Source organism: Micropterus salmoides, unplaced genomic scaffold, assembly GCF_014851395.1.
Source record: "Micropterus salmoides isolate LMB-PRFRI ecotype aquatic unplaced genomic scaffold, ASM1485139v1 Ms_hic_scaffold_917, whole genome shotgun sequence".
NCBI classification, from domain to species: Eukaryota; Metazoa; Chordata; class Actinopteri; order Centrarchiformes; family Centrarchidae; genus Micropterus; species Micropterus salmoides.
In genome coordinates this window covers 1-10982 of record NW_024044701.1, presented here as the reverse complement: position 1 = coordinate 10982, position 10982 = coordinate 1, and positions in this window count along the sequence as shown.

Here is a 10982-nt window from a genome sequence, read left to right as displayed (position 1 = left end):
TTCAGCCACTTTTTTCTTAAGAATCAGACAATAACAGATGTGGCGACTGAAATAGAGACACTCATATTGGAGGGGCTGAGTGAACAAGTCATATTGCCGGGTGAGTCGGCCATCAGTCCTCTTTGCTGTGGAAGTGTAAACCCCCCAAGGATACCCAGAGCACACAGAGACCCTTCAATTTTCAACCCCTTCAACTCGACAGCAGCATGGCTCGTAAGCTGCTGTAAATACTGTTGTAGCTGTTGACTCACATATCTGTTTGGAAATGTGTTTTAGTTTGAGTTTAGCAGCACATTATTATTATAATGTAGAAGTACTCAAACATGTACTTTCATTTCCTTTTTTTGCCACTCTAGTCTTACTTTAGTAGATTTCTGAGTCAAGAATTGTACTTTTAACTCCAGTATCTTTATTTGAGAGATATAGTTACTAGTGCATAGTGTATTAAGATTTTAAGAACCTATTTGAGAGAAGCTGTCATTCATTGTTACAGAATAAATAAATCGCCCAACTGATACAGGAGTTTTGAGGTTAATATTGATATTTAAGAGTTTTTAAAAATCTGATAACAATAGTATCGTATATATAGTATAATATCTGTCTTTTTTAAACGGAAACAGGCATTTCTGATGTGGATCCCTTAAACGAGTTTTATTTAAGCTTTTAACCAAGATATGTACTAAGCGGGACTTTTTATAGTTAGTTTATACCGTTGTAAATAACGTTGTCACTGCTCTCTGACAGACATACTATGTAATAGCATCACTGTTCATAAATTTCTTCAAACATATGTTTATCAAATCTGTGCTGCTTTGTTGGTCGACAAATATGCTGATACAGATTTACAAGAAGCTAATATCAGCTGATGTATTGGTCTACTATGATATGACAACTGAAATTGACTCCACCAGGTACAACATTTAAAGCTGCTTATATCATTCATACATTAGTGTTTAAGGATGCATTATATCTCAGTGGCCAATATATTATCGGCTAATAAATGAGACACTGTTGTTCTTGTTCCGATAATGGAATTTCAGCTGATAATTATGATGTGGAGGCTTTTCACAATAGTTGTGGACTAGAGACGTCACCTGCAATGCGGTTCTGAAAGGGGATCAGTTCTTTAAAAAAAGTAAAAGGAGTATTATCAAGAAAGTTCTCCCAAAGTAAATCTAATGTTTTTTGTAGCTTATACATGCTTGTGAAGGTGAGAAGGAGAGGTGTGATATTAACTACAGTTATCAGTATTGCTTGGCTGTGTTTTGTTACTTTGTGTTGCTTGCATGACTACATGTACCAAATCTTCGGTATTGTTGCTGTATGATTGTATGTTTTGCAATTTCCTGTTGCTCTGCATGGCTTGTGCCCTGTCTTGAGAATGCTTATGTTGTTGCTGTTGCTGTCTTTATAGCATCTTGTTGTCTTCAATCTGTAAATTTAATTATTATTAATTTATTAATTTACTTTAAACTTCTTGGCCTTTCACCAAAGGACATTTAAAAATTAGCCAGCTAACACTGGCACCTTTATGGCATTTTGTCATTGTAATATTGCGATATACTGTAGACTAACTGTTGGCTTTTTGTGGCCTTAAGGGTTGCATTAGAGTAGGATACAATTTTGTCAATTTCCAGACTAGCTGAACAAGAATAATGTCAAATATCAAAATATCACCATGTTTTATATATATATTCTAGTTCAATGTCTGCCCAGCCCTAGTTTGTAAAAGATATGTTGTGTGTGTCGTTTTGAATTGGAGAGGAAACTGGTTGTGCTAAGTGTGGAGCTTAGGTTTCAGGATTTATTCCTCACACAGGTCTTCCGGAGTGCTAATATGGTGTATGAACCTTCATTATTTTCTTCCTTTCTTCATTGTCTTTACATGCCTGTTAGGGCTGTAGATGGACTCATAGATTTGGCTGAGATAAAATCAAATTGATTCAAATTTAATACCTTTTGTTGATTAAAGCAATCTACAAGTGGCTTCATGTCTGCAGGCCAAAGCTCACTGGCCTTCAGCTCCAACTTGTAAGCCTCTGAGAACTTTCTGAAGCTTATCGAAACATTTCTGAGGTAGATACAAGAGATGGATCCTACAGCTTCCTGATTTTGTAATTTCTAAGCGTGGGCCTTGCTGTTAGTGGAAGAATAAAATCAATTGGTCTCTCTGGAGAGGAGTAGGTATAGCTTGTAGTCCTATGATATGAGAGAAGATCCGAAACAGGAAACACAGCCGATTGAGGATGAAACAGGGAGGAGCAAAGCAGCTTCAGCGCATAAACAAATAGAACGCAAAGCAGGAGAGATAATGCAAGAAGGAGACAAGAGACCGATGGGGGAAACAGTTGTTGCCAGAGACTTTTATTGACCCCCCCCCCCCCCCCCCCCCCCCTCCTCTGTCCACGTGACTACCAGATAAATTCACACACAGAGAGAGAAGGGTAGTGAGGGGAGAGAGAGAGAAATGAGAAAATAAATTACTCTGGAAAGATATGACGATAGGCTACACGCAGCTTTAAATCTAAAAGGGAATTCGAGACACACTCGACCAATTTGTCACTGTGCTTTTTGCCTCTTTTCATTTCTTTTTTGGTGCTTTTCCCCCTATCATTTTTCACCCCCTCTGTACCCCGATGCCCCTAATTTACCCCACTTTCCCCGTGTAGGCCTGTCCAATTCTTCTCCACTTCATGTTTTCCAAATGTATTCTTCAGGACCTACACATTGTGGAGCTGTCACATGAGGCTATAGGATCTCTTTCTTTTTGTCTTCTTTCTAACCTACCTGCCATAAAAGGTGTTTCCCCCATGTCCAAGTCTTTATGTGTCTGTTTGTAATTTATTACAAATCCATAAATCCATCCACCCAAGCTCCTCTTTCAGTAGGTTTCCCTTCATCTGTAACTACAATCAGATTTGTGTCTCCCCCTCCTCTTCCTCCTTCTCTGCAAACATGGGTCTATCAAAATCTGAGAGAAAGGAGGAAATGAGATGCATCGCAAAATAAGAATGTGCTGGCCCCACGGTAAAGGATGTCTGGAAAAGAGGTGGAAGAATGGAATGGAAAGGAGAAAAGAAAGAAAACGCAGACTTAAAGTATACCCCCCTCTCTTTTATTTAATTTAGACGCCAGGCGAAAATCGATCCTGCCATTCGATACGCAATCCGAATCAAGGCGAATTAAGCGGGCGGAAATTAACTCTGAAAATATTTTTGATGGAGTGGCTTGTAGTCTCTCGGCCAAATGGACTGCAAAGTGGAACAAATGACAGGGGCCTAGTGGTGGAGACAGCGCCGCTCCATCTTCCATTAGGCCGTAATGGGATAGGTCCAGCCCCCTAGCTCGACTCGGCTGCATTAATCAAAACAGCCGCTATATGAAGATTTATGGTTCTCCACTCCAGCGAAGCCGGAGCCGGAGCCAGTTCTCGGTGTGTATGTTTGAAGGAGGGGGTCGGGACTCTCCCCTTTCCCCCCCTCCACCTCCCTGTCCCTTTCTCTCTCTCTCTCTCGCTCTCTCTCTCCATCCATCCTATAGACTTTGCCCCTACCTGTGGGCCTATACACAACATGCACGTCGCGCCTTTACACACACACCTTTAATCCAGAAACTGTGTAATCGCATTTTATCATTTTTTTGTCAACAGGCTTGTCAAGCCCTGATTCCTTTGTTAGCATGGTAAAGATACCTGTAATAGCCAGTCTATATACACATGAGCATGGTACTTAATCAGACTTTTTGTTAAGTGTGGTGGTGGGAAAAATAAAAAAGACTCTAGATGACCTTCATGCAACATAAGACAAACCATAAACAAAAAGATCCCATGTTGTATATAACTATACATGTTCATTGGTTAGATTTTTCACAGATTTAAGATGTCTGTAAACTCATATCCAGAGAATGATGTGCCAACTCTGTGAGTTTGCCCACCACACAACCCTGATTATGTGTTTTGATTTGTTGTGTTGTAGTTTTTCAGCGTTTTGAGGCCCGCCCTGAGCAACTTCTCCTCTACGAATCCCAGAGCTGTATGGGTTGCCAGTTGTCACCTCTTACCCATCCAGCATAACAACCAGCAGACAAACAAAATAGGCATCCTCTGGCGTTCAGTAGTGAGACTTTAGATTACAGCTTGTATTGCTGCAGCTCCTCTCTCCATGGCAGCCTATTAGGAGTGTATAGCCCGGTGAGCAGGCCACTGCTGTGACGAGCCAAAGGGACAGACAGGGGGAGACAGTGTGACGGAGAAGAGTGTGGCAGCTCAAGTAGATTGGAGCTGGGATCATTCCAAAAAACTTCAGCCAAGTTTTGATGAGATGAGAGTGATCGGACCCACTGCTGAGAGACCCTGTTTTACTTTTTCTCTCTCTCTCTTTGTGTGTGTGTGTTTCTTACACAGGAGGAGGATGGATGAACTCTTCCCAATAGATAGATCACACCTCTATCTATTCACACACACATTTATCTATTACCTAACTTTCACAGCTCTTTCCGACTCTCCCCTCCCTTAACCCCTGTATCTTGTCAGTGTTTTCCCCCATTATTTGTGTCCCCTCTCTTTCTCCTCCATCTAGCTCCCCATCTTATTCCACTTCACTCTCTATATTCTCTCATTCCCCATCCTCTGGCCTTTAACTCTCCCGTGCGGATAAGCAAACCAGAATGGAGACATCTCTGTATCCATCTATCTATCTCTCCTTTCCTTTCGCCCTCCCTCTGTTCCCCTTTTTCCTTTCTTCTCCCTCTTTTTCCTTGCGCGCAAAGGGGAAGCTCGCTGCCAGTTTCAGTCTGCCAAAGGGTTTATTTAAATTAGAAACGCTTCAATCTCCTCACTCCCCCTCTCTCTTTCCTTTCTCCCTCTCTCCCCCTCATTCGCTTTCCTACCTCTTTCTCTTGGCTGAGGGTGACTCCCACCTTTCCTCACTGACACCCTCTAGGGTCCCGTCAATGCCAGACAACTTTGTTTTGTAGATGGAAGTGGTGAAAAGCGGGGTTGGAAGGAGAGAGGAAACGAGGGAGACGAAAAGTAGAGGTGGGAGAGTGGGAGTTGGAGAGGGGTCAGGGGAGACCTGTTAGTCAGTGTACTTTAGTTCCTTCTTCCTCTCACGGCTCATTCCACCCAGATTAGGACCTGTAAATGGCTTAAGGCTACCTCACCTGGCTTTGGATCTCCCCATCTCACAGGAATACAGGCAAACTATTACCTTTTACTCTCTCATTATCACACACTCAGATCTATCTTGTCCTAAAAGGTCTCTCGTCTCCCGCTTTTGTTTACTTTGAATAATTTCTTTCTTTCCCATTCCTGCACAGTGTTTGTCTCCTAATTTTTGCCACATATCTACTCCACTGTCTCAGTGACCAGAATAGGTCCGACATCACACCTAATCATCTCCTCTGTTAACAGTGACCCATCTCCCCGATAATCCTTCCATCCTCCCACCATCTAATCCCATCATACCCACCCCTCTTACCCCTCCTCCTCACCCATTAACACACAATTATTTTGGGGTGGGGCGACACAGGCGAGGGGGAGGAAACGAGGTGTGGAGAACACAGAGAGACGGTCTCTCACCAGACGAGCTCATAGATCATGGAGATTATTAATACTACTGTTAAACACCCCATTCAAGGGCCGCCATCATCCACACATGCAGACACTCGCAACCAAAATGTGCACACATACACACACACCCCCATCATATCTCATTCCCAGCACACATCTTCATATGAGCTGTCATTCATGCTTGGTGAATCGGCATCAATTTCATTTGAGTCATTTAAACAATGCTGGGTGCTCATTACAGCATGAGGTTCAGGGGTAGAATCAGATTTATAATCACAACTCTCATTGGCAGCGTCAGCTATTATTCACGAGGTCGTTTCCTTATGATTCGCCTCCTGCAATATTTCTAATGACGGTAATTTCAGGTTTGATCTGATTATCGTGTACACAGTGAGGTGAGAGATTCTCTGTGACTTGCCGGTAATGACCAGGGAAATGTGGCCTTTATTTGGCAGTGGGGGCCCATCTAGGGAGAGGAGACTGAAAGGCAAGCAGGGAGGGTGTTTGTTTGTGTGTGTATGTGTGTATGTGTGTGTGTTGTGTGTGTGTGTGTGTACATCAGTGACCTGTCCATTTAACCATTGGGGTTCTGGGGAGATGGCAGGGGGAGCCAGGCGTCCCCGGAGAGCAGGGTCTGGGGAAATCACACTCTTACTTTCGCCAAACAACCTGGAGGCTGCATGGCAGCTGGCAGCAGCCAATACACACACTCCCACTCCCCATATCCTAGTTTATATGCAAAGAGACTCCTCAACACACCGGATCTGTGATGTATGCTCTGCATAAAAATTCTGAATTCAGTGAGAATCCTATAGTGAAAACAGCTGCATGATCTGTTAGTCCAATAGAGAAAGGATACTAAAAAGAATGCAGGATTTTGTGGAGCACTTGAGTGACTTTTTACAACATCCCTAACTTCCTGAATTTAAAGGTTGCACTTGCAGAAACCAGCCAATAACAACAGGAGTTTCTAGTCAAAGCAGGGGTGTAAAAGCTTACTTTGGTGTCCTACTGCTCCATTAGCTGATCTCAGGTCTCCCTGTGAGCTCTGCTAGTGCCAGCTCATTGATTCCTTAACTAATCACTCTAATCAAAATGCCTTTTATTCATTCAGCAGCCTACTTCTTGCATTTAAGGATCAATTGCCACACAAATATACAGAATTATTCTGTCAACAATTTCAGTGGATTGCCTGCTGTTTTTTGGAAAAGATCTATTTTTGTGCAAATGTACCTTTTTTTTCTTCAAAAAGTTACAACTCCTCACACTTTAATGAAGCAAGATGATACCGGTTTGAGCAAGTTCAAGACCTCCAATACATGCAGTATATGTAGCTACCAGGCTGACTGCTCCTTAAAATACTTTGTCACCTGAGGAAATTGGTTTCCTGTTTATGCTGCATGCTATAAATCGGTCTCTTTGTCTATGAATGATTCAGGCAGAAAGAATTTACACCCTCATTATTTGGAGAAATTAGAATAGTGCAGTCATTAAATAATTAAACAATACTGCCAAAGAATTATACATTGTCTCAAGCTGTCTTATTTTGATGGATGTCTGTTTATGACTCGTTCCGCCGAGAAATTACTACAACATTTCTTTCCTGATAATATATCAATTTATCAGCAGAGATTTTTATGTTAATTCCCCTCCCCCTCCCTCTAAAATAAAGTATCTCACTCCCAAACGATCTCGAACTAATTAAGCAAGCGTTAATTAAAAATTCGAGACAGGATAAACGTGGTAGAATTGGTATGGAAACGTTAAAGTTAATCAAGCTTTCAAATTATTGATAACATCCTTAGAACAGTGATCGATCGGGAAGACATTAAGTGGCAAAATAAAGCAGCCGCATTCAAATTTGATGGGTGCCCTTGTGTGTGTGTGTGTGTGTGTGTGTGTGTGTGTGTGTGCGCGTGCGCGCGTGCGTAAAGCAATGTGCAAAAACAATTAGGTCCATAATACATAATATTAGTCCACATGACAAATAGGATATCTTTTGTGTCATTCCAAACTTGCTTGTGTGCACATGTGCGAGTCCGTGACTCGTGCGTGCGCTTGTGTGAGTAAGTATGGGAGTGGGAGTGGGGTTCTGGGTGTGTGTATGTGTGTGTGTGTGTGTGTGTGTGTGTGGGGGGGGGGGGGGGGGGGGGGTTGTCTTTATCACCACATGCCATTAATCAAATGTGTGCGTTCAAATTGCATTGTGAACTCCTAGAGACCGAGATATTGACTTCTATTGATATGAATATTTCCCTTCTTTTCAGTGCTTTGCGCCTATTTTATAAGCAGCGTGCTTCCCCGTGTGTTTACATGTTTCTCCCCTGCCTGCACGTCTGTTTACGCCAGTGTCAGAGCCTGTGTGGCATGTACTTACAAGGCGCTTCATCATCCCACCAGCGATAGGAGCAATTCACCCATAAAGTGGGTCTTTCGCCCATAAATAATATTCAAGTCGCTCTATTGTTAAGTGAAAAGTTGACTGGTGTTTGATTTTTTTTTCTTTTTTTCCCCTTCTTCTTCTTCTTTTCCGCGGCGACCTCGGGTTAGGACTCATACATCACGGGATGACAGCTATAGAAAGGCCCTAAATTAGCAACTAAATCGAATATTGATCAGCTATGTGCGGCCCTGCGAGTCGCGCCTCCTTGCCGTTTTTTCCAGAGAGAGAAGGGGGGTTGGGGGAGTGGAGGGGTGAAAACGAGAGATAGAGGGGGTGGGGGCGGTGAAAGGTGCCTCTCTCTCTCTCTCTCTCTCTCTCTCTCACACACACTCTTTCTATCTCTCTGTGTTCGTGTATTTTATTGTCCATTGCTTTGGACTCAGAGTAAAAGCATCTTCCTTGAAATTGGATGTTTATTTTCATATATGCAGTTTTTGCATTCATAAGAAAATGAAGCAATAACATAATACTAATCTCTGTATCTCTCATGGAGTAACAAGACTTCAGATCCGTTCATTTCATGCTTTAGCTGTCCATCCATGTAGTAACAACCGTCATGTCTGCTCCGTTCAAGAATTGCTCCTTACTGTTTACATAAAGTTCAAATGAAGACCCTCATTACCCACTCGCATATTGGCTCCTGTTTATGGATCATTGACGGCGTTGGCGCTGTTGCATCGACTTCCCCTCTTATCCCCGATGCTGGCATGAGTGGGAGGTCGGCGGCGTGCACATGCTCTCGCAGCGGGGACGCCTTTGATGAAACGATCAAGAGGGCTCTCTCTCTCCCGGGAAGTGTTGTGTGTCCGGGGCGGCGATGAACCAAGCCCAAGGCCGGAGGAGTGGGTGGTCAAGGTTGCGCCGGGTCAGTGAGATTAGCCACGGCGTGCTCTGTAACAAAGGGCCGGATCGTCAGGTGCCGCCAAGTCTGGATCAAAGTATCAGGTGTAGGACAAGTGGGGCGTAAGACAGGGATGAGCTGCGGATTACAGCGGGCTAATCGGAAAGGATGCTTTCAGTCCATTAACGGATGCTCAAAAATAGGCCGGAGTGGTGGTGTCGTTTTTGACCGGGATTGTGAATTGAATCGTAGGCAACTTTAGGGCATTTGTAAACAGTGGTGGAAGAATTACTGAGACACATTATTAACTTAAGCTGTGAAAATAGTCCTGTATGCAGTTTTTTACTTACAAGTAAAAGTACAAAAGTATTATCAGGAAAATGTAGCCTACTTGAAGTACTAAAAATAAAAGTTCTCATCATGTAGAATGCCCCCTTTCATAATGTTATTTTATACTACATTTATGGATTTCAGTGATCCATTAATATGTAAGCAAAATTTGAATGTTTTAGTTGGTCGTGGTGGATCTAATTTGAACTACTTTATATAGTTGGATTCATCTGTAACTATATTTGGAGTCCTAAACCTCTTTCCCATGTCTGTGAAAGTATAAAGTATAAAATTAAAATACTCAAGTAAAATACAGATGTTCTTAAGTAGAGTACTTGAGAAAATGCACCTAGTGACATATTAACTGTTTGTAGGCCTAGATAAAAAGTGTGTATAGGTCAAAACATTTCTTACACAGTCCCAATAGTTTGACAAATTAAGTATTCAATGATATTATACTGGGTTTTTTTTGTTCCTCTACCTTCATCTGACGTTTTAACCATAGACAAATGTTTTAGATATAGGGCCTACACAAAATCATCCCAAGCTTGGACGTGGCCTGCAGTTTGAATGTCCCATGGCGTTTTCGCTTCACTGTCCATGGTGCTGAATTAACTGGGCCCACAGCACCCAGGCCACTGTAGACACGTGTTCGCTGTCCGAGGTGCTGAAACCACCCCGATCGCCACTTTATGTCAATGAAACGCCTCCCGAACTCCTTTCTTTGTGAGCCTCTTCAAGCCCAGTTTACTTTATGGGTCATCTCACCAGGTTTAGATAACACCGATCTGTAACCGAACCAACGGAAAACCTCAGGTATCCTGTGGTCACCAGCAACCATGTCCTTTAGTTCGGGGCATCCCAAGCTTTGTGATACACCGCCCTCCCCCTCAAATAAGCAGACATGCTCAAGTTTGTCAGCCACCCTCAGAGGATTTAGTGACAAGACTTGCTATTATAATAATTTTATATGTATAGTCAAGAAAGCAAAACCTAAGTATAAGTATAGGCTTTGCAAGTGTACTTTTTAAGCCTCTTTAACTGCGGCTGATGTGCTCTACTGTCCAACAGTAAATTTATATTTAACTATTATTAAGTATCCTAATCGAACAGGAAGACAGAGAGCTACAGAGAGAGGCATATGAAGTTAAGTTTGTCGGAGAGACAGCACGCGCCCCTCCCTCCTTCACGTGCCTCTCGGGCTACTAGCAGCTCTTCAGAACTCTGCTCGAGGACATTCCGGGAACCATCTGTTTCCGGCAGAGCGCCGTTCGCGGGGCATGCAGGAAACGAGGCTCACAAATTTGCGCGGAAAGGTGGTTGTCTGCCAATGCGCTTGTTGTGAAATATCGCCCCCCCCCCTCCACCCCGCTTGAATTCCTATCGTCTGTCGCGTGGTACACCTAACGGGATAGATTAAGTGTTGCAGAACAGAACGGAACACCAGCTGAAAAGCTCTCTGCGAGGAGAAAGTGTCAGATTAGGTACTTTGGAAAGATAGGCTATATCACTGATGAAGAGGCTGGGAAACTGGTTGTGTTGCAGTTCACTACAGGGTTACCAGTTCACACTACCACAATCCACTTTAATTGCAGGTATGATGGTCCACGCAAACACGGTACAGCTGGTAAAGAGAGAGAGAGAGAGAGAGAAAAAGAGAGAGAGGGGAGGGGCGAGGAGAGGAGAGGGGTTAGTGTCAAGGTAAACTGGCAAAGAGACAAACCAATCCCCACCTCTTTGATGAGAAGTGCCCAGGGCATTTGCAGCAAAGACTGTAATACTGTACTGTGGAGGGGAAA